Raw genomic sequence first — 26,412 nt, 5'->3', positions numbered from 1 at the left:
GTCTGAAGACTTAATCTATGTATTTTTTCTGGCAGAGTTTTGCCTCTCATGTGGGAAAACACGAGCGGCAACCTTCCACCCACTTTTTGAAGGAGGCCTTTGCCAAGCATGCAAGGTTAGTGCACTTCTCTCAGTCAGAAACGGCACACTCCCAAGAAATACACCAATATTATCTTTAACTGTCATCACTCTCACTCAACCATCCTTACAACACCCACTGACTATACAGTAGGTCCCACGTTATACTTGTAGAAAATTATTGTTGAAAAAAGCAGGACACCCTGGGGTGAAGGACACACAGACATTCACCTACCTACCTAAATATTTAATCCACTCCGAGCCCTACGATGTATCAAAATGTTTATTAATGTGTTTGTGCTGCTCTCTGGAAGCAGGATTTCCACAATAGTCATCTAGAGCTATTCTGTCAGTAGAGCCACTGTGTTCAAAATTTTTGAGTTGTAAATGCCTGGGCTTGCCTCTTTGTTGTGTAAGGGACTAGAGCAGTGGTCACCAACCGGTTGACCAACTGGTCAATCTTCAAGGCATTCCTAGTCGATCACCAAACATTTCTGTAGAAATTCCAGCGATAAAGCCTTGCGCTCCTACTTTGTTTCAATTTGTCTTGCGCTGTTGGTGGTGGGTGCACTTTATTCAGAAGCCCTGCACACTGGGTAGGCAAAGTGTTCCCATTTTGAACCATTTAATTTGTCTGAAGGGACAAACTCCACCTACCCGGTGGACCAGGATTGCTAAATAAAGTGTGCTTACTGCGCTGGCCAATCGGATAGCTCAAATCACCGTGCCTACAGCTTCCACGACCCCACGGCAAAGTTTGATAGTAGCCTATGTGAGATTTTATAACTTTTAAAACCATGACCAGAGAGAGACTGTCAACAAATACAGCACAGAGCTAATGTTTTTATGAGTTTGTTTGTTTGTTTTTATTCAGCACTGTCAACACTGCTTTTATTCAGCACTTTTACAAAACATAAAACGCCCTACTTCCACTCGTGCTACAACCAGCACTGCAGCTGCAATCAATGAGTTGCCAAGTGTATCGATAGGCCTGTGTTTATATTATTAGCAGATCGTCTGTTTTAATATGGAGGAATATTTCACTTTCTTTCATCATAGGAACAACATGAATGTGTGCATGAGTCAGAAATAATGTGGTGCGACTCGAGTCTCGCCACCAGGTGGAAGACGGTGTCCCCTCTCTCTGGTCAATCTCACCGGAGGAAAGGAGAGAGCAGGGAAYGTGAGAGGCGGACCCTCTGCTGCTCTCTCCCTCCGCTGAGACTGACCACCAGATGCAGGGACCATCAGATGCAGATGCACCATCAGTCCAGTAAAATAAAAAAGTGAATTATTTAAATTTATGCTCAGCTGTGCCTCGCAAGTGATACAACAACTGATCTATTTTGTTATCAAGCTCGAGTTTTGAAATATAATATGGTCTGAGAAGAACAATATTTGCAGACCAGGCATAGCCAATATGCTGTGATAATGTATTAGGCCTAATGCACAAACCTAATTTCTACAGAATTATCTTTATTAGGTTAATGTTGCATAGGGTTCAATTTTTTTGTCATGTTTAAAAAGAAATCTGAGCCGTAGATCTCGGCTTGCCTTTTGACTCAAAGTGATCTTGACTCAGAAAAGGTCTAAGGCACTGCATCGCAGTGCTAACTGTGCCACTGGAGATCCTGGTTCGAGTTCAGGCTCTGTCGCAGCCGGCTGCGAACGGGAGACCCATGGGGCGGCACACAATTGGACCAGCGTCATCCGGGTTAGGGGAGGGTTTGGCCGGCAGGGATGTTCTTGTCCCATCGCGCACTAGCGACTCCTGTAGCGGGCTGTGCGCAATGCATGCTGACACGGTCACCAGGTGTACAGTGTTTCCTCCGACCCATTGATGCTGCTTGCTTCCGGGTTAAGCGGGCATTGTGTCAAGAAGCAGTGCGGCTTGGCTGGGTTGTGTTTCGGAGGACGCATGGCTCTCGACCTTCGCCTCTCCCGAGTCCGTACGGTAGTTGCAGCGATGGGACAAAACTGTTAACTAGAAATTGGATACCACGAAAAAGGGGTAAAAAAAGAAAATGTTGGTACCCCCTGGACTAGAGGCATCGATACCAGGCTTGGCTGGCTGCTTCTATYGAATGCCTCCAGTCCAATAGATCAGGCTGGGTACCAGTCTTCTTAGCTAACACTCCTGTTATTTGCCAAAGAGACTGGCCTTTCAGAAATCTCAACGTTCAATATGCAGCTGGATTTAAGGCGCAGTTTCTGACTGATTGGTAGTTGGAAACATAATTAATATTTTCCATGACAATGTTATGGAACATGGGGTGTGTGCAAATTTGGAGCAATATAGAATTCAAATTTTAAGAACAGCAATAAACAATACCGTTACGACCAGCCAGTGGTGTAAAGTACTTAAGTAATTTTGGGGGGTATATTAATATGTACACCACCGTTTGGGGTCACTTAGAAAGGTCCTTGTTTTTGAAAGAACAGCAATTTTTTTAATCAATTAAAATAACATAAAATGTATCAGAAATACAGTGTAGACATTGTTAATGTTGGAAATGACTATTGTAGCTGGAAACGTCTTGATTTTTTATGGAATATCTACATAGGCGTACAGAGGCCCATTATCAGCAACCACCACTCCTGTGTTCCAATGGCACATTGTGTTAGCTAATCCAAGTTTAAGAATAGACTAACGAGTTTCAAAATAAAGTATTTTGTTTCTGGTCATTTTGAGCCTGTAATCGAACCCACAAATGCTGATGCTCCAGATAGTCAATTAGTCTAAAGAAGGCCAGTTTTATTGCTTCTTTAATAGAACAACAGTTTTCAGCTGTGCTAACATAATTGCAAAAGGGTTTTCTAATGATCAATTAGCCTTTTTAAAATGATTAACTTGGATTAGCTAACACAAAGTGCCATTGGAACACAGGAGTGATGGTTGCTGATAATGGGCCTGTCACGGCCGTCGTCTAGGTGGAAATGAACAAACCAAGGTGCAGCGTGGTGAGCGTACATTTAATTTTATTTAGAATGTCGCCAACAAAACAAGAAACAAAGAAATGACCGTGAAGCTTACTAGGGCTATAGTGGCACTAACAAAGTCAACTACCCACAAACACCAAAGGAAAAAATGGCTGCCTAAGTATGATTCCCAATCAGAGACAACGATAGACAGCTGTCCCTGATTGAGAACCATACCCGGACAAAACATAGAAATAAAGAAACTAGAATGCCCACCCTAGCCACACCCTGGCCTAACCAAAATAGAGAATAAAAGCCTCTATATGGCCAGGGCGTGACAGGGCCTCTGTACGCCTATGTAGACATTCCATAAAAAATCCAGACGATCCCAGCTACAATAGTCATTTACAACATTAAATGTCTACACTGTATTTCTGATCAATTTTATGTTATTTTAATTGACAAAAATATTTGCTTTTCTTTCAAAAGCAAGGACATTTCTAAGTGACCCCAAACTTTTTAACAGTAGTGTATAAATGACTATCCCTCGTATCAACCCTGCACCTTACGCTGTTGCCCCATATACATGGAAACACTGGTCACTTTAATAATGTTACCATACTGCTTTACTCATTTCATATGTATATACTGTATTCTATTGTATTTTAGTCAATGCCACTCCAACATTGCTCGTCCTAATATTTATATATTTCTTAAATCCATTTTTTTACTTTTAGATTTTTGTGAATTGTTACATACTACTGCACTGTTGGAGCTAGGAACACAAGCATTTCACTACACCCGCAATAACATCTGCTAAATATGTATATGTGACCAATAAAATTTGATTTGATTTGAAACTGCGTCTGGAAGCAACGTCAGCACAATAACTGTTCGTCGGGAGCTTCTTGAAATGGGTTTCCATGGCCGAGTAGCTGCACACAATCCTAAGATCACCATGTGCAATGCCAAGCGTCGGCTGGAGTGGTGTAAAGCTTGCCGGCATTGGACTCTGGAGCAGTGGAAACGCATTCTCTGGAATGATTAATGATGCTTCACCATCTGGCAGTCCGACGGACGAATCTGAGTTTGGCGGATGCCGATAGAATGCTACCTGCCCGAATGCATAGTGCCAACTGTAAAGTTTGGCGGATGAGGAATAATGGTCTGGGGCCTTTTTCATGGTTCGGGCTAGTTCCATTGAAGAGAAATCTTAACGTTACAGCATACAACGACATTCTAGACGATTCTGTGCTTCCAACTTTGTGGCAACAGTTTGGGGAAGGCCCTTTCCTGCTCATGTGCAGCAATGTTCCGACATCTAGTGGAAAGCCTTCCCAGAAGAGTGGAGGCTGTTATAGCAGCAAAGAGGGGAACAACTACATATTAATGCCCATGACTTTGGAATGAGATGTTCGACGGGCATGTGGCCATGTCGTGTACTTAGATTTTTATTCAATACTTTTTTTCAAGTAGTATTTTACTGGGTGACATTTACTTGAGTCATGTTCTATTTAGGTATATTTACTTTTACTGAAGTATGACAATTGATTACTTTTTTTCCCCAGCACTGTCTAAAAGACAAAACTGATTCTACATCAGCAGTCCTACTCTGAGATGCTTTATGAATATGCCCCCAGGTCTCTGGTACTAACTTCAGAGGATCCTCAGTTGGGACCTGTGACCTCCCTATGGTTCCACTCTAGCAACAACACACACTCTAGTTAACTGATGAAACAAAACACTCAGCTGAAGTTCTAATAGAAACTATTGGCTCAAGCATTTTCTTTATTATTAGCAGCTTTCTAGTTATAGGCTCAGTTCCATCATAGTAAAAATGCTATGGTTCAGTCCATTAGGTTCACGGTGACTGAAATATAAAATCGCAATGGTGATGATGGTTGTTGATGATGATAATGGTGTGTCCCATGTTTCTGGGACTGAAAATATGTGAGTTATGACTGACCTTTGGCTGCAGTCAGTTTACAGCTTTGTTATTGTGTCAATTATACAATGAGTCCCAGAGCGGCGCCTTTGTGTCTGTGGGGTTTGGTCTCTGGGTTTAAAATGCACAGACATACGCAAACACACATCTTTGTATTCAGGCCTGGTCCTGGCTGCCCTCATATTCCCGCAAATCTAGAATAGTGCAGCCTACAGTGTCGCCCCGCAATGCAATTTTATGAATGCCATCCGTGCTGTACTGTTTGTAAAACAGGCAGTTGCATTGGCTTTATTTAGCCTAGTCCTGATTCCTGGCCAAGGTTTGACTTACTTGACTTAATCCCTTGACTCCTGTAAGGAGCATAGGCCATTTACAAATATCCTACACCTCACTCAGTTCGGGGCAAGTTTTTCCAGGTGACACCAATTGAGGCCGCTTTCAGTCATTTCTGCCTGGACGTCACTCCAAGTGTTTCTGAGACGCCCTCTGTGGTCATGTCAAACAATACTGTATTCAACGGTCCCACTATTACATTTTAACTATAGAATTAAAATAATCATTCCATTTCCAACAGTTCACCCGAGTGTTTTGATCTTAATTGCAAGTCAAATCACAATTGCAATATTTGATTAAAGGGATTCTCTGGTACTTTTGTATACTTTTTAGCCAGTAGTTCTGAAAGTAGCGCTCACGAGCTAAAAGTGGTCCCCGAAAATTGAGTACCAAGTATATTTGCAGATATGTGTTTGCAGATATGTATTTGCAGATATGTGCACTGTCATTGCTCTCTCTCGCTCTTCTGTGTGTGCATCATGTGCATCTTGCTAGCTGTCACTCATATAGCTAGAAGCTGAAGCTCATTGGTTGAACTCGAATTGCTAGGGGCTCAAACGTGGGGGAAAATGGCGCAGCACAGCTTCCAGAAAAACAGTTGCTATCAAACTAGGGATTTCGTGGCTAATTGAGGTACGACAGTAATTCTGGTCATAGATTATGCATGCATGAACTACACATTGACACATCTAGCCCAAAAATACTTAGTAGTCGCTAAAGTTCCGGAGCATATCTTTAAAAATAAGGCCTAGATTTTTGCCCAGATCTCAAATGAGATCAACTTTTGGTTGAAAAATATAATATGATATTTTGGCCATAATCGTCTATCTATTGATTGTTCTATGATGATGCGTAGTGTTTCCATGTGGTCCGTACATTGTCTGTCTTTCCTAAACCTGGCCTGCTGATCCCTGATCAGCTTTTTGGAGGCACATGAGGATGATCCTATTCAGGATTTTGCAGGGTATAGACATTAGAGCAATCCCTTAGTAATTCCTGCATTCCCTTAGGCCGTTTTTCTTCGGAAGCTTGACAATGTGCCCCTCAGCCCATTCTTTGGGTGTTTTCTCCTCTTCCCAGACCCCTCATAGAGCATGTCTGTAGATGCGTTGATATCGCCTCAAAGGCCTCTGATGGAATGTTGTCGGCTCCAGCTGGCTTTGCACTCTTTTGTAGTTTAATTGCAGCTTTTATTGGTCTCTCGCAATTCACATTCAGCAGTATTTCAGCTCTGGATATGTTTGAGGTTTCTGCTGGTGTTGGTCTTTAAAAAAAAATATTTGTGCTCCACCCATCTTTCAAGTGCATTTGACCATCCTTGTCTTTACTTGGTTTGTTGGTTTGAAAAATGTTACAATTTGCTACAATTTTACAATATGTTGAGAGTTTGCAAAACTAATGATATGTTACTAATTGTAGCTAGGTGGCTAACGTTAGCTAGGCTAAGGGTTAGGACTAAAGTTAGGGTTAAGTTTAGGAGTTAGGTTAAAGGGTTAAGGTTTGGGGAAGGGTTAGCTAAAAAAGTTCATGTTAGGGGAAGGGTTGGCTAAAAGGGTTAGGGGAAGGATTAGCTAACATGCTAAGTAGTTGCAGAGTAGCTAAAAAGTTGCTAAAATGCTAAAGTTGTCCGTGATGAGATTCGAACTCGCACACTTTGGGTTCGTTTTTGCGTTATGTAACCAAACGTAGCATATCATACTAATTTGAGTGCCCCCGATTTACTATGTTACATATAGTGTATGAGACCAGGCTAAGTTTAAACAATCCTGAAAATCCTTCCTTGCAAACCAAACAGCCAATAATAGGCTTTAGGCCTACACATAGGCTACTGTCAATAAAAGATTCAGTAGGCTAAACATTACTTTGACGAGTTAAACTTATAAACTAATATTTATAATATTGTCAAAGTGTTTATTGATGTCCTTGAATTGTGCAACAGGCAATTGGGATTTATCTCCCGCCTATTGAACTGTACAAATCCTAAATACATGCCTACAAGTTACAAAATAAAGTAACTGCCTAAACAAATTAAGTATGAAAATAACTTAATTTTGTGCAAATAAGCCTTTCAAGGTTTGACAGAATATTTTAGCCTATCCTATAGGCTGTCTTTCGAATAAGATGCATCTGGATTTGAATATATTCTCCATTTAAAATAAAATAAAAAAGTGCAATGAGGAACCATTAGGTCTAGTTGTTTTTTACCATTTCTTAGGCCTACCTAAATGTTTTTGGCAAGAAACACCAGCATGTTTACCTTTTCTGCCAAGAGAAGCGAACTGAGCAGGATGATGGACTTGTAAATGTTAACGGAGATTTGTAGTCTGCCCATCCCTTGCCCTGATAATCTGTTAGCATAGTCTGCAAGAATTCGGTCAGGTCTGCTGGCTCAACTTTATAATTCGGCCTGAAACCGAAGAACTGCCTTACAGGCGAAGACATGCTTTTCTTTCCCACCAAGTCAGCCATCGTTCTTTTTCTGATTAAGCAGGCTTTACTTTAGTTACTAACTGACAGATGTAAATTTACTGGGGTTGGAGGGGTGGTCCAAAATAGGGGAGGGTTGTCCAACTTTTTTTTTGCTTTGGGGAGGGTTGCATGTTTTTCCTGATTGACTGACCTTCATGTCTTAAAGTAATGATGGACTGTAGTTGCTCTTTGCTTATTTGAGCAGTTCTTGCCATAATATGGACTTGGTATTTTACCTAATAGGGCTATCTTACCTCATGAAGCTGGTTGAGAGAATGCCAAGAGTGTGCAAAGCTGTCATCAAAAATATATCTGATTTGTTTAACAGTTTTTTGGTTACTACATGATTCCATATGTGTTATTTCATAGTTTTGGTGTCTAAACTATTATTCTACAATGTAGAAAATAGTATAAATAAAGAAAAACCCTTGAATGAGTAGGTTTGTCCAAACCTTTGACTGGTACTGTATATATTTATAAACATATTAATATCATACAGTGGACACCTAAGCCTATAGGCCTATGCATGCAATTCCATGATGCATTTAGTGTTCAAATCTCTGACAGCTGAACCGTGAGGTGGACAAATATTATTTTAGGAAAGTAGCCTAAAAACAAATAAAAAATGTGTCTAAAGTTTTACATATGCTACACATCGAAACACAAGGAATAGTGTTTTTGTAATTTGTTATAGCTGTTTTTAAGGACGTGTAAATATGGCTCATTTGGCCAACATCCCTCATTTTTTTGATGGCGCTTGGTCTGATCTGAATGCATATGGATGTCTATAAAATTTCTCAAATGTCAGGTGAATTTAAGTCTTCCCTGTCAAGTTGTCTGGCGCCAAATTTTCCAAAGAGAAACTCTGAAATGGCATATTGTTTTTAGGAAGATTTTTGAATATTCACAAATCTATCGCCAATTGGTTCGAAACCTAGCTATAGACACTAAAGACTCTGGCAACTGGCAAGTGCGCTAGTCCTGTGTCACTTTGATTATGCCTGCACATCATGGTTCCCCAGCAGCCCCAAACATTTAAAGAATATGCTACCAGCCAAACAAGCTTGTAAGAATGGTACTTAAACTCCCCGCTCATCTGAAGGTTGAGCATTTTTCATCTCTTTTGTAATGTCTGTTTCTATGTAATTGTATGTGTGTTTATGTAAAAAAAAAAAAAATAGGGACCATAATGGAAATWAGTCCCTGACTTTAGGAGGTCTATTCCATTTATTTTACAGTACAAGGGGAGGGTCCTGTGAAAATATTTTTAATGTTGGGAAGAGTGGGGCTTTTCTTTTTTTTTTTGACACATTGGATCAGCCCCCCCCCAGTAAATCCTATTACTTTTTTTAAAAAGTCTGATACTGTCGGGAAGTAGCCTAATAGAAGAAAGAATGTTGCAAATGTGCTTGATTACTCAGATGATCAAGATGAAAAAACAACACTTGATACGGCTATAATATTAATTTTTTAAAAGGTAGGCTAATATAACTGATATCTGTGTATTTTTATGGATGAGAGAAACATAGCCCTACCAATTTGAAAATCATTCTGTAGCCTAGACAAAACATAAAAGAGATTGTTTGTGGCTTTAGTAACAATTTAAATAAGGAGAATGACATGCACAAATTTACAGTGGTATGGTTTGGTATTACCAATTTGTCCTTTATACAGTGCATTTGGAAAGTATTCAGACCCCTTGACTTTTTGCATTTTGTTACGTTAGCCTTATTCTAAAATGGATTGAATCGTTTTTTCCCTCATCAATCTACACACAATACCCCACAATGACAAGTTGTTCGAAATTTTTGCTATGGAAATAAAAATCACAATAACAGCACTTACAGTTGACCAGGGTAACTCTGGCAGGGCAGAAATTTGACGAACTGACTTGTTGGAAAGGTGTCATCCTATGACAGAGCCACGTTGAAAGTCAYCGAGCTCTTCAGTAAGGCCATTCGACTGCCAATGTTTGGCTATGGAGATTGCTTGGCTGTGTGCTCGATTTTTATACACCTGTCAAAAATGGGTGTGGCTGAAGTAGCCAAATTCACAAATTTGAAGGGGTGTCCACATACTTTTGTATATATAGTGGACAACACCTGAGACCAGTGACTTGGCAGAACAGAGGTCAGTTGTCATGAACAACAGAGAGCTACTGCATGCCATCATCCAGCGCATTGCGCCGCCATAAGCATAATTTAACATATTTCCTCTCCAAGGAAGTAGATTTCCCTTTGGGTAATGTAAAACAAATTGGGGACATAATAGCATACTATTAGTGATAGGCACCGATATGGAAAGTCTATCAATAAACATATATACAGTGCATTTAAAGTATTCAGACCCCTTGACTTTCTCCACAGTTTGTTACATTACAGCTTTATTCTAAATGGGATCAATCTACACACAATACCCTATAATGACAAAGCAAAAAATTAATTTTTAAACATTTTTGCAAATCTATTCGGAAAAAAAGAGAAAAAAAAACGTATCTAATTTACAAAAGTATTCAGACCCTTTACTCAGAACTTTGTTGAAGCACCTTTGGCAGCGAGTACAGCCTTSAGTCTTCTTGGGTATGACGCTACAAGCTTGGCACACCTGTATTTGGGGAGTTTCCCCCATTCTTCTCTGCAGATCCTCCCAACCTCTGTCAGGTTGGATGGGGAGCGTCGCTGCACAGCTATTTTCAGGTCTGTCCAGAGATGTTCTGGCTGGGCCACTCAAGGACATTCAGAGACTTATCCCGAAACCACTCCTGCGTTGTTTTGGCTGTGTGCTTAGGGTCGTTGTCCTGTTGGAAGGTGAACCTTCACCCCAGTCTGAGGTCCTGAGCACTCTGGAGCAGGTTTTCATCATGGATCTCTCTGTACTTTGCTCTGTTCATCTTTCCCTCGATCTTGACTAGGCTTCCAGTCTCTGCCGCTGAAAAAATCCCCACAGCATGATGCTGCCACCACCATGCTTCACCATAGGGATGGTGCTAGGTTTCCTCCAGATGTGACGCTTGGCATTCAGGCCAAAGAGTTCAATCTTGGTTTCGTCAGACCAGAGAATCTTGTTTCTCATGGTCTGAGAGTCCTCCAAGCGGCCTGGCATGTACCTTTTAATGAGGAGTGGCTTCCGTCTGGCCACTTTAACATAAAGGCCTAAATGGTGGAGTGCTGCAGAGATGGTTGTCCTTCTGGAAGGTTCTCCCATCTCCACAGAAGAACTCTAGAGCTCTGTCAGAGTGACCATTGGGTTCTTGGTCACCTCCCTGACCAAGGCCCTTGTCCCCCTATTCCTCAATTTGGCCGGGCGGCCAGCTCTAGGAAGAGTCTTGGGGGTTCCAAACTTCTTCTATTTAATAATGATGAAGGCCATTGTGTTATTGGGGACCTTCAATGCTGCAGAAATGTTTGGTACCCTTCCCCAGAGCAGTGCCTCGACACAATTCTGTCTTGGAGCTCTACGGACAAGTCCTTCGAACTCATGGCTTAGTTTTTGTTCTGACATGCACTGTCAACTGTGGGACCTTTTATATAGACAGGTGTGTGCCTTTCCAAATCATGTCCAAACAATTGAATTTACCCCAGGTGGACTCCAAGTTGTAGACACATTTCAAGGATGATTAATGGAAACAGGATGCACCTGAGCTTAATTTCGAGTCGCATAGCAAAAGGTCTGAATACTTATGTAAATAAGGTATTTCTGTCTAAAAACCTGTTTTCGCCTTGTCATTATGGGGTATTGTGTGTAGATTGATGAGGAAAACTGCACTGTATATTGAGTTCTTCCCGCCAATTGACCCCATACATCGCCCAACCCTACAGTTAAACGCTGGGAAGAAAGAGCTTCACCTGAGTGCAGAGTAAGTGTCGGAAACATGAGTGTTGCTAGTGCCAACGAGAACGTCGATTTGGTGCCAAAGAAGGGCGCATCTTCAGTGGTATGGCAGTAGTTAAAAAGGTCAATAAAACAATGTTGGTTTTGCGTTCAGTTAGCACAGTTTGTATGATCTCATTTTAGAAGTGATGTTTTCTACCCTGACTCTTGTTTTAACCATGTCTGATGGAATTACCAAGTTTTCAACCAAGTGTTTGAAAATCGCAACTGATAATCACAATTAATCACAGATAATCGCAATATCTAGTCCAAAAATAAAATAATTCCAAACAGTGCAGTCCTAGTGTGTGTGTGTCTGTCACCAGATCTCAACCCAATTGAACAGTTATGTGAGATTCTGGAACGGAGCCTGAGACAGCTTTTTCCATCAACAAAACACCAAATTATGGAATTTCTCGTGGAAGAATGGTGTTGCATCCCTCCGATAGAGTTCCAGACACTTGCCTGTATTTATGTTTTCATTGTTTTTGGGCAGAATTATGTTATGTGTTGTTGGAGGTGGAAATTCATACTGAGAAAGACTGTCATTTCTTCAAACAATCATCTTTATTTACTATCGATTAATTATTGCAGTAATGAGACTAGTCAACCCACAGTCTTGGCTTTTGGGCCGAGTAGCCTAACCTTTACACAAATGCAGAGTTCTTTATATAGCTGACACTACGAATGCTCAGTCATGGTTGGTTCCACCGCTCCCTGTCAAGCCTGCTCCTGCTCTTTTCCCCCTGGCGCTCGAGGTTGCCAGGCTGCCCTGCATTACGCACTCCTGCCACCATCATTACGGACACATTCCTGCCATCCCTCATCACGCGCATCAGCGATTTATTGGACTCACCTGGACTTAATCACCTGTTTATTACCTCCCCTATATTTGTCAGTTCCCCGCTGCAGCATTGACTGTCTTACGTCTGTGTATTACCCAGTTCTGAAGCTGTTCCTGTCCTGTTCCATGTCTGTCCCTAATTAAATGTTGACTCCTCGTACCTGCTTCTCGACTCCCAACGTCAGTCCTTACACTCCCATGCAGATTAGGACATTATAAGCCACTCTGGGTTCATCCTGTCGTCATCTGCACGGGGTTGTTGTCTTAACCCCTGGCTTAGTTTCCCAGTTGCCAGTGTAACAGTATAACTTTAAACCGTCCCCTCGCCCCTACACGGGCTCGAACCAGGGACCCTCTGCACACATCAACAACAGTCACCCACGAAGCATCGTTACCCATCGCTCCACAAAAGCCACGGCCCTTTCAGAGCAAGTGATGTAACCGACTGAAAGGCTGCTACCGCGCACCACCGCTAACTAGCTAGCCATTTCACATCCGTTACACCAGGATGATTTTGAGACAATGAGAGCTTGGGAGTAGAACAATCCATCTCTAGTAAAACACATTGTTGTTTATGTAATGGTGTGTTTAATTCATTTGTCAGGTCAAGCCATTTCTGGTGACCATACACCCAGATTAGCTGCAGGGAACTAGAGTGGAGACCATAAAAACACAGACACTAGTAGGACAAATGTCTTACTATTAGTTAAATATTAATTGTTAACCATTAATATCAAATAGATCAGGTAAATATGTAATTTTTATACCACACGTCTTGGTCAGTTTAGCTCGGAAAATGCTGCCCTCATCAATCTGCCGCCCTAGACGGCCGCTTAATCCTGCCTAATGTGAGGGCCGGTCCTGTTTGCATTCACATTCTTGTTTGATATCCTGGCTCACCAGACATGCACCTAGTTAATCCTGGTGCCAAGAAATGTTTATTTTTTATTTTGTTCTGTTTGTCAATATGTAGAACACTGGCATCTGTATATTGTTAATTAGTGTTTATCTTTGTGTGTTAGGATGTGTATCTTGAGATCTCCTACATGTATGATGACGATGGCTACCAATCGTACTGTACCGTGTGCTGCGGGGGCCGCGAGGTGCTACTGTGTGGGAACGCCAACTGCTGCAGGTGGGACTCAACACTCACTTCTTAAACTGTAACTCTGTATTCTACTGTGTGTGTTCCAAATGACACCCTTTCTCCTTTATTGTCAACTACTAAGTAGTGCACTATATAGGGAACACAGACTGTACCTCTACTGTGTCTTAACTGTAATCTACTGTATCTTAGTTAATTTTTAACTTATGTATTTTCAGTCAGCTTCTACATTCTCTTTCACCTGTTGATTAGAAGTATTTTTTTTCTCGTGTCACCTTTTTTTACCACTAGTTCCTCCTGTCTCCTATCGTTGCTTTCCATCTGTCTCCCCCCTATCCCCTCCCTTATTCATCCATCTCCCTCTCTCCCCTCCTTCCCCCTCAACCTTATTTCACACATCTCCGTCTGTCTCCTTCCTCCCCATCCAGGTGTTTCTGTGTAGAATGCCTGGACATTCTGGTAGGCGCGGGGGCGTCGAACAGTGCCCGTAACCTGGACCCGTGGCGCTGCTACATGTGCCAGCCCCTGCAGCCCTACGGTGTGCTCAAACAACGCCACGATTGGAGCATGAAGCTGCAGGAGTTCTTTATCAACGACAACGGCCAGGAGTTTGTGAGTCCCATAAAGATACTTTAGTTAACTCCTCACATTGGCCCATGTCACAATACTGATCACAAACCAACTTAGCTCATACAGTATCTAGGGCCTGGCATTCTCCTTGCTCAGGTCACAGGGTCTGGAAAACCTCAGGGTCCCACTCATAGCAACATTACTACATAGCTGTGGTTGTTTATATAAACATTGTGATTTGGTCTATATGTTTCTCAGGAAAGCCCAAAGATCTACCGGGCTGTCCCTGCAGATCAGAGGCACCCCATCCGCGTGCTCTCATTGTTTGATGGCATCGCCACTGGTAAGTGTGCGCGTAGGTGTCAAATGTAATATTCAGAGGGCCTCCCGAGTGGTGCAGCGGTCTAAGGCACTGCATCACAATGCTTGAGGCGTCACTACAGACCCGGGTTCGATCCCAGGCTGTGTCACAGCCGGCTGTGACTGGGAAACCAGTGAGGCGGCGCACAATTGGCCCAGCGTCGTCCAGGTTAAGGGAGGGTTTGGCCGGCTGGGATGTCCTTGTCCCATTGCGCTCTAGCGACTCCTTGTGTCGGGCCGGGTGCTTGCAAGTTGTGTGCAATGCCAAGAGTGTGCAAAGCCTTCATCAAGGCAAAGGGTGGCTACTTTGAATTACCTCAAATCAAAATATATTTTGATTTATCAAACACATTTTTGGTTACTACATAATTCCATGTGTGTTATTTCATAGTTTTGATATCTTCACTATTATTCTACAATGTAGAAAAACGCTTGAATGAGTAGGTGTGTGAACCTTTGACTGGTACCGTATATTTCCATGTGTGGGTGCATGTGTCTAGGCTACTTAGTGCTACGAGACCTAGGATTCAAAGTGGACCATTATATTGCATCAGAGGTGTGTGAGGATTCCATATCGGTGGGGGTCGTCCGACATGAAGGAAGAATCCAGTACGTGCACGACGTGCGCAACATCACCAGAAAAAATGTAAGCAGAACACATCTCTTTCCCTGTCTCTCTTTCTCTTCGCATTACTGACAAATGGATGGGCAGAGCAAACTTAATCTGAGTCAAGTCAAATAGAGGGAGGAGTGAGAGGGGATAGTAGAGTACAAAGTTTGTCTCTATAGCAAAAATCTAATCCCTTCCCCAATGACTGATTTTGTTGTTGTGTAAAGCAGGTGCTTCATGAAACATTTCTTTCTAGTCCTTCTCTTTATTCAACATATGAGGATTATCAACTGAACTGGTCTACATTATTCATATTATTTATCATATGGGAATAAATTGCCAAGGACTAGTGCCTTTATGTCTCATGGAGTAGTCCTCAGTGTCTTTCGAAATGCAAACATTTGCACATACATGACACACCCGTTTACTGCTTTTTCTGTGGGCTATTGCCTGTCCAGACAGGACACTAGTACCTTATTATAGCTTAAAGAGCCTCACCTGTTATAGTGAATGCTCCCCTGCCCTACTTTATGTGGATCCACAATTAAACATATACAGACGCATGGGCTCTTGAGGGCTCTTTTGAGTGCTTCAACAACACAACACAACACACACACACACACACACACACACACACACACACACACACACACACACACACACAATACACCAACACACAACATTAACCACACAAACCTTGATCCACCCAGCTTTCATCCCTGTTCATAACAAAACACAACTTCCCCCTCTACTCCCAAGTCAAACCTAAACACATAGCTCCGCCACAGTGGCAGAGGGGCGCGCTGCCGGGTCGCATGCGAGTCCTTGACGTCATCTGGGTTAGAGGACAAAGCACAGCCTCTTGTCGAGTAAATCCCCCAGAACTCATTCATCCCGTTGTCAATGATTCAGAGCACTCCTCAAAGAAGGTCTGGGCCCGAAGAACCTACAACCCCTCTCACATAACCCTTAGGCAGTAGGTAGTCAATGCCCCCCCACCCCCCCCCCCTCGAAGTTGCGTAAGAGTCTCAGAAGCACAGTAGCACCTCTCTCTCTCTCTCTCTCGAACGGTTCCGTATTTCACTGAAATAATAAATGTTTTGTTTTCGAGATGATAGTTTCCGGATTTCAACCATATTAATGTCCTAAGGCTCGTATTTCTGTTTGTGTTTTATTATGTTATAATTAAGTCTATGATTTGATAGAGCAGTCTGACTGAGCGATGGTAGGCCACAGCCAGGCATTCATTCAAACAGCACTTTCATGCGTTTTGCCAGCAGCTCTGCTGTTATGATTCAAGCCTATCAACTCCTGAGATTAGCGCTGTGTAACTGTTGTGAAATGGCTAGCTAGTTAGCGTGGTGCACGCTTATAACGTTTCAAACGTCACTCGCTCTGAGACTTGGAGTAGTGTTCCCCTTGCTCTGCATGGGTAACGCTGCTTCGAGGGTGCTGTTGTTGAATGTGTTTCTGGTTCGAGCCCAGGTAGCGTCGAGAGAGGGATGGAAGCTATACTGTTACACTGGCAATACTAAAGTGCCTATAAGAACATCCAATAGTCAAAGGTATATGAAATACAAATCGTATAGAGAGAAATAGTCCTATATATTCTATAATAACTACAACCTAAAACTTCTTACCTGGAAATTGAAGACTCATGTTAAAAGGAACCACCAGCTTTCATATGTTCTCATGTTCTGAGCAAGGAACTTAAACGTTAGCTTTCTTACATGGCACATATTGCACTTTTACTTTCTTCTCCAACACTTTTTGTTTTTGCATTATTTAAACCAAATTGAACATGTTTCATTATTTATTTGAGGCTAAATTGATTTTATTGATGTATTAAGTTAAAATAAGTGTTCRTTCAGTATTGTTGTAATTGKCATTATTACAACAACAAAAAAATCTGCCGATTTTAATCGGTATCGGCTTTTTTTGGTCCTCCAATAATCGGTATCGGCGTTGAAAAATCATAATCGGTCGACCTCTAGTCAGGATGCTCTCGATGGTGCAGCTGTAGAACCTTTTGAGGATCTGAGGACCAATGCCAAATCTTTTCAGTTTCCTGAGGGGAAATAGGTTTTGTCTTGCCCTCTTCACGACTATCTTGGTGTGTTTGGACCATGTTAGTTTGTTGTTGATGTGGACACCAAGGAACTTGAAGCTCTCAACCTGCCCCACGGCCCCGTAAATGAGAATGGGGGTGTGCTCGGTCCTCTTTTTCCTGTAGTCCACAATCCTCTCCTTTGTCTTGACCACGGTGAGGGAGAGGTTGTTGTCTTGGCACCACATGGCCAGGTCTCTGACCTCCTCCCTATAGGCTGTCTTGTCGTTATCGGTGATCAGGCCTACCACTGTTGTCATCGGCAAACTTAATGATGGTGTTGGAGTCGTGCCTAACAGGGAGTACAGGAGGGGACTGAGCAAGCACCCCTGAGGGGCCATTGTGTTGAGGATCAGCATGGCGGATGTGTTGTTACCTACCCTTACCACCTGGGGTGGCCCGTCAGGAAGTCCAGGATCCAGTTGCAGAGGGAGGTGTTTAGTCCCAGGGTCCTTAGCTTATTGATGAGCTTTGAGGGCACTATGGTGTTGAACGCTGAGCTGTAGTCAATGAATAGCATTCTCAAATAGGTGTTCCTTTTATCCAGGTGGGAAGGGCATTGTGGAGTGCWATAGAGATTGCATCATCTGTGGATCTGTTGGGGCAGTATGCAAATTGGAGTGGGTCTAGGGTTTCTGGGATAATGGTGTTGATGTGAGCCATGACCAGCCTTTCAAAGCACTTCATGTCTACAGACGTGAGTGCTACTTGTCGGTAGTCATTTAGGCAGGTTACCTTAGTGATCTTGGACACAGGCACTATGGTGGTCTGTTTAAAACATGTTGGTATTACAGACTCGGACAGGATGAGGTTAAAAATGTCAGTGAAGACACTTGCCAGTTGGTCAGCGCATGCTCGCAGTACACGTCCTGGTAATCCATCTGGCCCTGCAGCCTTGTGAATGTTGACCTTACTCACATCGGCTGCGGAGAGCGTGATCACAGTCTTCCGGAACAGCTGGTGCTCTCATGCATGTTTCAGTGTTATTTGCCTCGAAGCGAGCATAGAAGTAGTTTAGCTCGTCTGGTAGGCTCGTGTCACTGGGCAGCTCTCGGCTGTGCTTCCCTTTTGTAGTCTAATGGTTTGCAAGCCCTGCCACATCCGACAAGCGTCAGAGCCGGTGTAGTACGATTCGATCTTAGTCCTGTATTGACTCTTTACCTGTTTGATGGTTCGTCGGGGGGCATAGCATGATTTCTTATAAGCTTCCGGGTTAGAGTCCCGCTCCTTGAAAGCGGCAGCTCTAGCCTTAAGCTTAGTGCGGATGTTGTCTGTAATTCATGGCTTCTGGTTGGGGTATGTACGTATGGTCACTGTGGGGTCGACGTCATCGATGCACTTATTGATGAAGCCAATGACTGATGTGGTGTACTCCTCAATGCCATCAGAGGAATCCCGGAACATATTCCAGTCTGTGCTAGCAAAACAGTCTTGTAGCTTAGCATCTCCTCTAATTTTTGCTTGTAAGCAGGAATCAGGAGGATAGAATTATGGTCAGATTTTCCAAATGGAGGGTGAGGGAGAGCTTTGTTATGCGTCTCTGTGTGTGGAGTAAAGGTGGTCCAGAGTTTATTTTTCCTCTGGTTGCACATTTAACCAGCTTATAGAAATTTGGAAAAAACAGATTTAAGTTTCTCTGCATTAAAGTCCCTGGCCACTAGGAGCGCCGTCTTTGGGTGAGCGTTTTCTTGTTTGCTTATGGCAGAAATACAGCTCATTCAATGCTGTCTTAGTGCCAGCCTCTGACTGTGGTGGTATGTAAACAGCTATGAAAAATACAGATAAACTCTCTAGGTAGATAGTGTGGTGTACAGCTTATCATGAGACTTCCTTAGATATTGTGCACCAGCTGTTATTTACAAAAATACATAGTCCACCGCCCCTTATCTTACCAGACGCCGCTGTTCTATCCTGCCGGTACAGCGTATAACATTTACATTTACATATAACCAGCCATCTGTATGTTGATAGTGTCGTCGTTCAGCCACAACTCTGTGAAGCATAAGATATTACAGTTTCGAATGTCCTGTTGGTAGTTTAATCTTGCGCGTAGGTATTTGATTTTATTCTCCAAAGATTGCCGTAGCACGCGTTCCAGCAGGTATATCTCTCAGGTCACCCCCAAAGCCAATTCCTCCATTGGCCGCCTCTCCTTCCAGTTCTCTGCTGCCAATGACTGGAACGAACTACAAAAATCTCTGAAACTGGAAACACTTATCTCCCTCACTAGCTTTAAGCACCAGCTGTCAGAGCAGCTCACAGATCACTGCACCTGTACATAGCCCATCTAATAAATAGCCCAAACAACTACCCTCTTCCCCTACTGTATTTATTTATTTATTTATTTTATTTTGCTCCTTTGCACCCAGTATTTCTACTTTGCACACTCACTCACTGTCAAATCTACCATCCCGTGTTTTAATTGCTATATGTATTTACTTCGCCACCATGGCTATTTATTGCCTTTACCTCCCTTCTCACTCATTTGCTCACATGTATATAGACTTATTTTTCTACTGTATTATTGACTGTATGTTTGTTTTACTCCATGTGTAACTCTGTTATATGTGTCGAACTGCTTTGCTTTATCTTGGCCAGGTCGCAGTTGTAAATGAGAACTTGTTCTCAACTTGCCTACCTGGTTAAATAAAGGTGAAAATATAAATAAAATAAAAATTGCGCGTTTGCTAGCAGAATGGAAGGAAGGGGCTTTATTTGATCGCCTAAGAATTCTCAGAAGGCAGCCCGCCCTCTGGCGCCCTTTTTTATCGCCTCCTCTTTATGGAATACTCGAGGCTCTTGGCCGGTTTCCCGAAAAGATGTATATCGTTCGCTCGGGCTCGTCAGACTCCACAACTGTTACAAGGCTCAAAGATTCTCAAAGGATTTGCCGTCGCGCGTGATGAGGATGCGTTCGAATGAGTCAGGACAGTTCATATGTCCAGAAGTTCATTTCAGTTCAAATACTAGATCCTGGTACGCCGTGCTAAACGATATATGTACAAAATAAGTGTAACCAAGAACTCAGAGTTACCAAAGAAGCGCTATAAACGAGCAAAAACACGGACCGCTAACTCTGCACGGATTCGTCTCGGTACGGCTTATGAATTGTCGTTGAATACCTCGAATTATTCAAATCGCATCTGCATCTTCTCTATTGGGTACACGCGTAAAACGTCTGCCTTCTTCTCCGGCGCCATTATTAATAATGCCATACATATTTGTACATAGTAAGTGTTGAACAATGTTAAATAGTATTAAAGTACAAAAGGGAAAATAAACTGATTCAAGTATTTTTAGCCAGATTCCTAGTTGGGATGTTGAATTTTATGTTCCATTTGATGGCTTAGAAGGCCTTCTTGCCTTTCTCTTCAGATCGATATCACAGCTTTTGTGAAAGGTGCTGTTTTTGTGTGCTCTTGGGCAACGGTGTCTAGATGGAATTTGTTTTCGTGGAACTTTTTTGGAACATTAATCTCAGGGCCCAGGTCTGACAGAATCTGTGGAGAAGATCTAAGTGCTGCTTTAGGCCCTCCTTGGTTGGGGACAGAAGTACCCAGATCATCAGAAAAAAGATTCTAGTTGGGTGAGGTCGGGTGCTGCAGACTGTTTATCTAGTGCCCTCGTACATTTGTTGATATACAGTGGGGAGAAAAACAAGTATTTGATACACTGCCGATTTTGCAGGTTTTCCTACTTACAAAGCAAATGTAGAGGTCGTCATTTTTATCATAGGTAACTTCAACTGTGAGAGACGAATCAAAAAAAATCAGAAAATCCATTGATATGATTTTAAGTAATTAATTGCATTTTATGCATGACATTAAGATATTTGACACCTACCAACCAGTAAGGAATTCCGGCTCTCACAGACCTGTTAGTTTTTCTTTAAGAAGCCCTCTGTTCTCCACTCATTACCTGTATTAACTGCACCTGTTTGAACTCGTTACCTGTATAAAAGACACCTGTCCACACACTCAATCAAAGACTCCAACCTCTCCACAATGGCCAAGACCAAGAGCTGTGTAAGGACATCAGGGATAAATTAATATGTAACCTGTACAAGGCTGGATGGACCTATGGACATAGCACAGAACAGCTTGGTGAGAAAAGGCAACAACTGTTGGCACAATTATAGAAAATGGAAGAAGTTCAAGATGACGTCAATCACCCTCGTCTGGGGCTCCATGCAAGATCTCACTCCATGGGGCATCAATGACATGAGGAATGTGAGGGATCACCCAGAAACTACACGGCAGGACCTGGTCAATGACCTGAAGAGAGCTGGGACCACAGTCTCAAAGAAACCATTAGTAACACACTACGCCGTCATGGATTAAAATCCTGCAGCGCACGCAAGGTCCCCTGCTCAAGCCAGCGCATGTCCAGGCCCGTCTGAAGTTTGCCAATGACCATCTGGATGATCCAGAGGAGGAATGGAAGAAGGTCTTGTGGTCTGATGAGACAAAAAATAGAGCTTTTTGGTCTACCTACGTCGCCGTGTTTGGAGGAATAGAAGGATGAGTAACACACCCAGGAACACAATCCCAACCGTGAAGCATAGGGTGGTAAACATCTTTTTGGGGATGCTTTTCTGCAAAGGGGACAGGACGACTGCACCGTATTGAGGGGAGGATGGATGGGGCCATGTATCCGAGATCTTGAACCAACAACCTCCTTCCTCAGTAAAGAGCATTGAAGATGGGTCGTGGCTGGGTCTTCCAGCATGAACAACCGACCCGAAACACACAGCCAGGGCAACTAAGGAGTGGCTCCCGTAAGAAGCATCTCAAGGTCTGCGAGTGGCCTAGCCAGTCTCCAGACTGAACCAAATAGAAAATCTTTGGAGGGAGCCGAAAGTCCGTATTGCCCAGCGACAGCCCCGAAACCTGAAGGATCTGGAGAAGGTCTGTATGGAGGAGTGGGCCAAAATCCTGCTGCAGTGTGTGCAAACCTGGTCAAGAACTACAGGAAACGTATGATCTGCTGTAATTGCAAACTAAGGTTTCTGTACCAAATATTCAGTGCTTTTTCTGATTGTATCAAATACTTATGTCATGAATAAAATGCAAATTAATTACCTAAAAATCATACATGTGATTTTCTGGATTTTTGTTTTAGATTCCTTCTCTCACAGTTGAAGTGTACCTATGATAAAAAAATTACAGACCTCTACTGTGCTTTGTAAGTAGGAAAACCTGCAAAATTGTCAGTGTATCAAATACTTGTTTCCCCACTGTATATGTTGAAGGAGGGTGGGGCTCAAACTGTCTCCCTGTCTCACCTCACGCGCCTGTGGGCGAAAAAAGGTGTGTGTTTTTTTGTCCATTTTAACTGCAACACTTGTTGTTTGTCTACATGGATTTTTAATGTTAAGTAAGCTCTCAGCAAACGCGCATTTCCCATCAATTGTTATAGGAGTACGCTCTCGCAAATTGGAGTCAAAGCTTTTATGAATCAAGCAATGGAAACTCGTTGTTTTTTGTTTGTTTGTTAGTAAGGGTGTCCAGGATGAATATGTGGTCTGTCGTATGTTAATTTTAGGAAAAAGACAATATGACATTTGCCTCAGTACAGAAAATGTAAGTGTCTGCTGTGTAATGATATGCAGAAGGTTCCCCAAGGTTGCTGCTTTTGACGCATATCCCACGGTAGTTATTGGGGTCAAATTTGTCTCCACTTTTGTGGATGGGGTGATCAGTCCTTGGTTCCAAATATTGGGGAAGATGCCAGAGCTGAGGATTATGTTAAAGTTTTAGTATAAGCCATTATGGAATTTGTGGTTGTATATTTGATCATTTCAATTTAGAATCCATCAACACCAAGGCATTTTGGGGTTGAAGGGTTGTATTTTTGTCTGTAGTTTCATTTCAATGTAATTGGAGATTCCAGTGGGGGTTATATAACACTGCTCAAAAAAATAAAGGGAACACTTAAACAACACAATGTAACTCAAAGTCAATCACTTCTGTGAATCAAACTGTCCACTTAGGAAGCACAACTGATTGACATAAATATTTCAACATGCTGTTGTGCAAATGGAATAGACAAAAGGTGGAAATTATAGGCAATTAGCAAGACACCCCCAAAAAGGAGTGATTCTGCAGGTGGTGACCAAAGACAACTTCTCAGTTCTATGCTTCCTGGCTGATGTTTTGGTCACTTTTGAATGCTGGCGGTGCTCTCACTCTAGTGGTAGCATGAGACGGAGTCTACAACCACACAGTGGCTCAGGTAGTGCAGTTCATCCAGGATGGCACATCAAGTGCGAGCTGTGGCAAAAAGGTTTGCTGTGGTCTGTCAGCGTAGTGTCCAGAGCATGGAGGCGCTACCAGGAGACAGGCCAGTACATCAGGAGACGTGGAGGAGGCGTAAGGAGGGCAACAACCCAGCAGCAGGACCGCTACCTCCCGCCTTTGTGCAAGGAGGTGGCACTGCCAGAGCCCTGCAAATGACCTCCAGCAGGCCACAATGTGGCATTGTCTGCTCAAACGGTCAGAAACAGACTCCATGAGGGTGGTATGAGGGCCCGACGTCCACAAGGTGGGGGTTGTGCTTACAGCCCAGCACCCGTGCAGGACGTTTGGCATTTGCCAGAGAACACCAAGATTGGCAATTCGCACTGGCGCCCTGTGCTTCTTCACAGATGAAAGCAGGTTCACCACTGAGCACATGAGCACAATGTGACAGACGTGACAGAGTCTGGAGACGCCGTGGAGACGTTCTGCTGGCCTGCACATCCTCCAGCATGACTGGTTTGGGCGGTGGGCGTAGTCATGGTGTGGGGTGGCATTTCTTTGTGGGGCCGCCACAGCCTCCTGTGCTCGCCAGAGGTAGCCTGACTGCATTAGGTACCGAGATGAGATCCTCGAGAGCCTTGTGAGACCATATGCTGACACATGCACATTTGTGGCCTGCTGGAGGTCATTTTGCAGGGCTCTGGCAGTGCTCCTCTCTGCTCAAAGGCGGAGGTAGCGGTCCTGCTGCTGGTGTTGCCCTCCTACGCCTCCTCCACGTCTCCTGATGTACTGGCCTGTCTCCTGGTAGCGCCTCCATGCTCTGGACACTACGCTGACAGACACAGCAAACCTTCTTGCCACAGCTCGCATTGATGTGCCATCCTGGATGAACTGCACTACCTGAGCCACTTGTGTGGGTTGTAGACTCCGTCTCATGCTACCACTAGAGTGAGAGCACCGCCAGCATTCAAAAGTGACCAAAACATCAGCCAGGAAGCATAGGAACTGAGAAGTGGTCTGTGGGCACCACCTGCAGAATCACTCCTTTTTTGGGGGTGTCTTGCTAATTGCCTATAATTTCCACCTTTGTCTATTCCATCTTTGCACAACAGCATGTGCAATTTATTGTCAATCAGTGTTGCTTCCTAAGTGGACAGTTTGATTTCATAGAAGTGTGATTGACTTGGAGTTACATTGTGTTGTTTAAGTGTTCCCTTTATTTTTTTGAGCAGTGTACTATCCTATGTTGGGGTTGTTTGGTCATATGGATGGGGAGGTGACGCTATTAGGGATAGAGGGGATGGGAATGAGAAATGTTGGGCATTGATTGTGTTACACTCAGTCTGACAATAGGGGGCTGTTATCTCACAGATAGAAGAGTGGGGCCCATTTGCCTGGTGATCGGAGGAAGCCCCTGTAACGACCTATCTATCGTCAACCCCGCCAGGAAGGGACTGTACGGTAAGAAACTTCATAAAAATGATTCAATTAATCTTAATCAAACTTCAATAAATGTGTTACGAAGCATGCTTCACTTCACTCCAATTACACCTCTATAAAAATCCATGCCAAGTGTTACAGGCTGAAATGGCAGGGAAGTAGTTCTTATCAAATGTCATTTCTATACATTCCCTCTTATATGCACAGTATAAACGTATACCTTGTTTCCATATACATTGAAGGTAAACATCAGAGATATTTGCAATTGATATATAACTGCTCAAAAAAATAAAGGGAACACTTAAACAACACAATTAGTCTCCAAGTCAATCACACTTCTGTGAAATCAAACTGTCCACTTAGGAAGCAACACTGATGACAATAAATTTCACATGCTGTTGTGTAAATGGAATAGACAACAGGTGGAAATTATAGGCAATTAGCAAGACACCCCAATAAAGGAGTGGTTCTGCAGTGATGACCCAGACAACTTCTCAGTTCCTATGCTTTCCTGGCTGATGTTTGGTCACTTTTGAATGCTGGCGGTGCTTTCACTCTAGTGGTAGCATGAGACGGAGTCTACAACCCACACAAGTGGCTCAGGTAGTGCAGCTCATCCAGGATGGCACATCAAATGCGAGCTGTGGCAAGAAGGTTTGCTGTGTTTGTCAGCGTAGTGTCAGAGCATGGAGGCGCTACCAGGAGACAGGCCAGTACATCAGGAGACGTGGAGGAGGCAGTAGGAGGGCAACAACCCAGCAGCAGGACCGCTACCTCCGCCTTTGAGCAGGAGGAGCACTGCCAGAGCCCTGCAAAATGACCTCCAGCAGGCACAAATGTGCATGTGTCTGCTCAAACGGTCAGAAACAGACTCCATGAGGGTGGTATGAGGGCCCCGACGTCCACAGGTGGGGGTTGTGCTTACAGCCCAAACACCGTGCAGGACGTTTGGCATTTGCCAGAGAACACCAAGATTGGCAAATTCGCCACTGGCGCCCTGTGCTCTTCACAGAATGAAAGCAGGTTCCCACTGAGCACATGTGACAGACGTGACAGTCTGGAGATGCCGTGGAGAACGTTCTGCTGCCTGCAACATCCTCCAGCATGACCGGTTTGGCGGTGGGTCAGTCATGGTGTGGGGTGGATTTCTTTGGGGGGCCGACAGCCCTCCATGGGCTCGCCAGAGGTAGCCTGACTGCCATTAGTTACCGAGATGAGATCCTCAGACTTTGTGAGACCATATGCTGGTGCGGTTGGCCCTGGTTCCTCCTAATGCAAGACAATGCTATACCTCATGTGGCTGGAGTGTGTCAGCAGTTCTGCTAAGAGGAAGGCATTGATGCTATGGACTGGCCCGCCCGTTCCCCAGACCTGAATCCAATTGAGCACATCTGGGACATCATGTCTCGCTCCATCCACCAACGCCACGTATTTAATAAGAATAGTTCATTCATTCAGATCTAGGATGTGTTATTTTAGTGTTCCCTTTATTTTTTTGAGCAGTGTATTATTATTCAGTCGAC

At 43.4% G+C, this 26,412-nt stretch overlaps 1 pseudogene; it reads left to right on the top strand.

Moving 5' to 3' along the window:
- LOC111976522 (DNA (cytosine-5)-methyltransferase 3B-like) overlaps nucleotides 1–26,412 on the top strand; it is an 83,976-nt pseudogene that overhangs the window by 46,405 nt on the left and 11,159 nt on the right.

The sequence above is a fragment of the Salvelinus sp. IW2-2015 genome, linkage group LG17 (genome assembly GCF_002910315.2).
Source record: "Salvelinus sp. IW2-2015 linkage group LG17, ASM291031v2, whole genome shotgun sequence".
NCBI classification, from domain to species: Eukaryota; Metazoa; Chordata; class Actinopteri; order Salmoniformes; family Salmonidae; genus Salvelinus; species Salvelinus sp. IW2-2015.
Note: the sequence above shows the minus strand (reverse complement) of the source record. Positions and strands in the feature narration are given on the sequence as shown.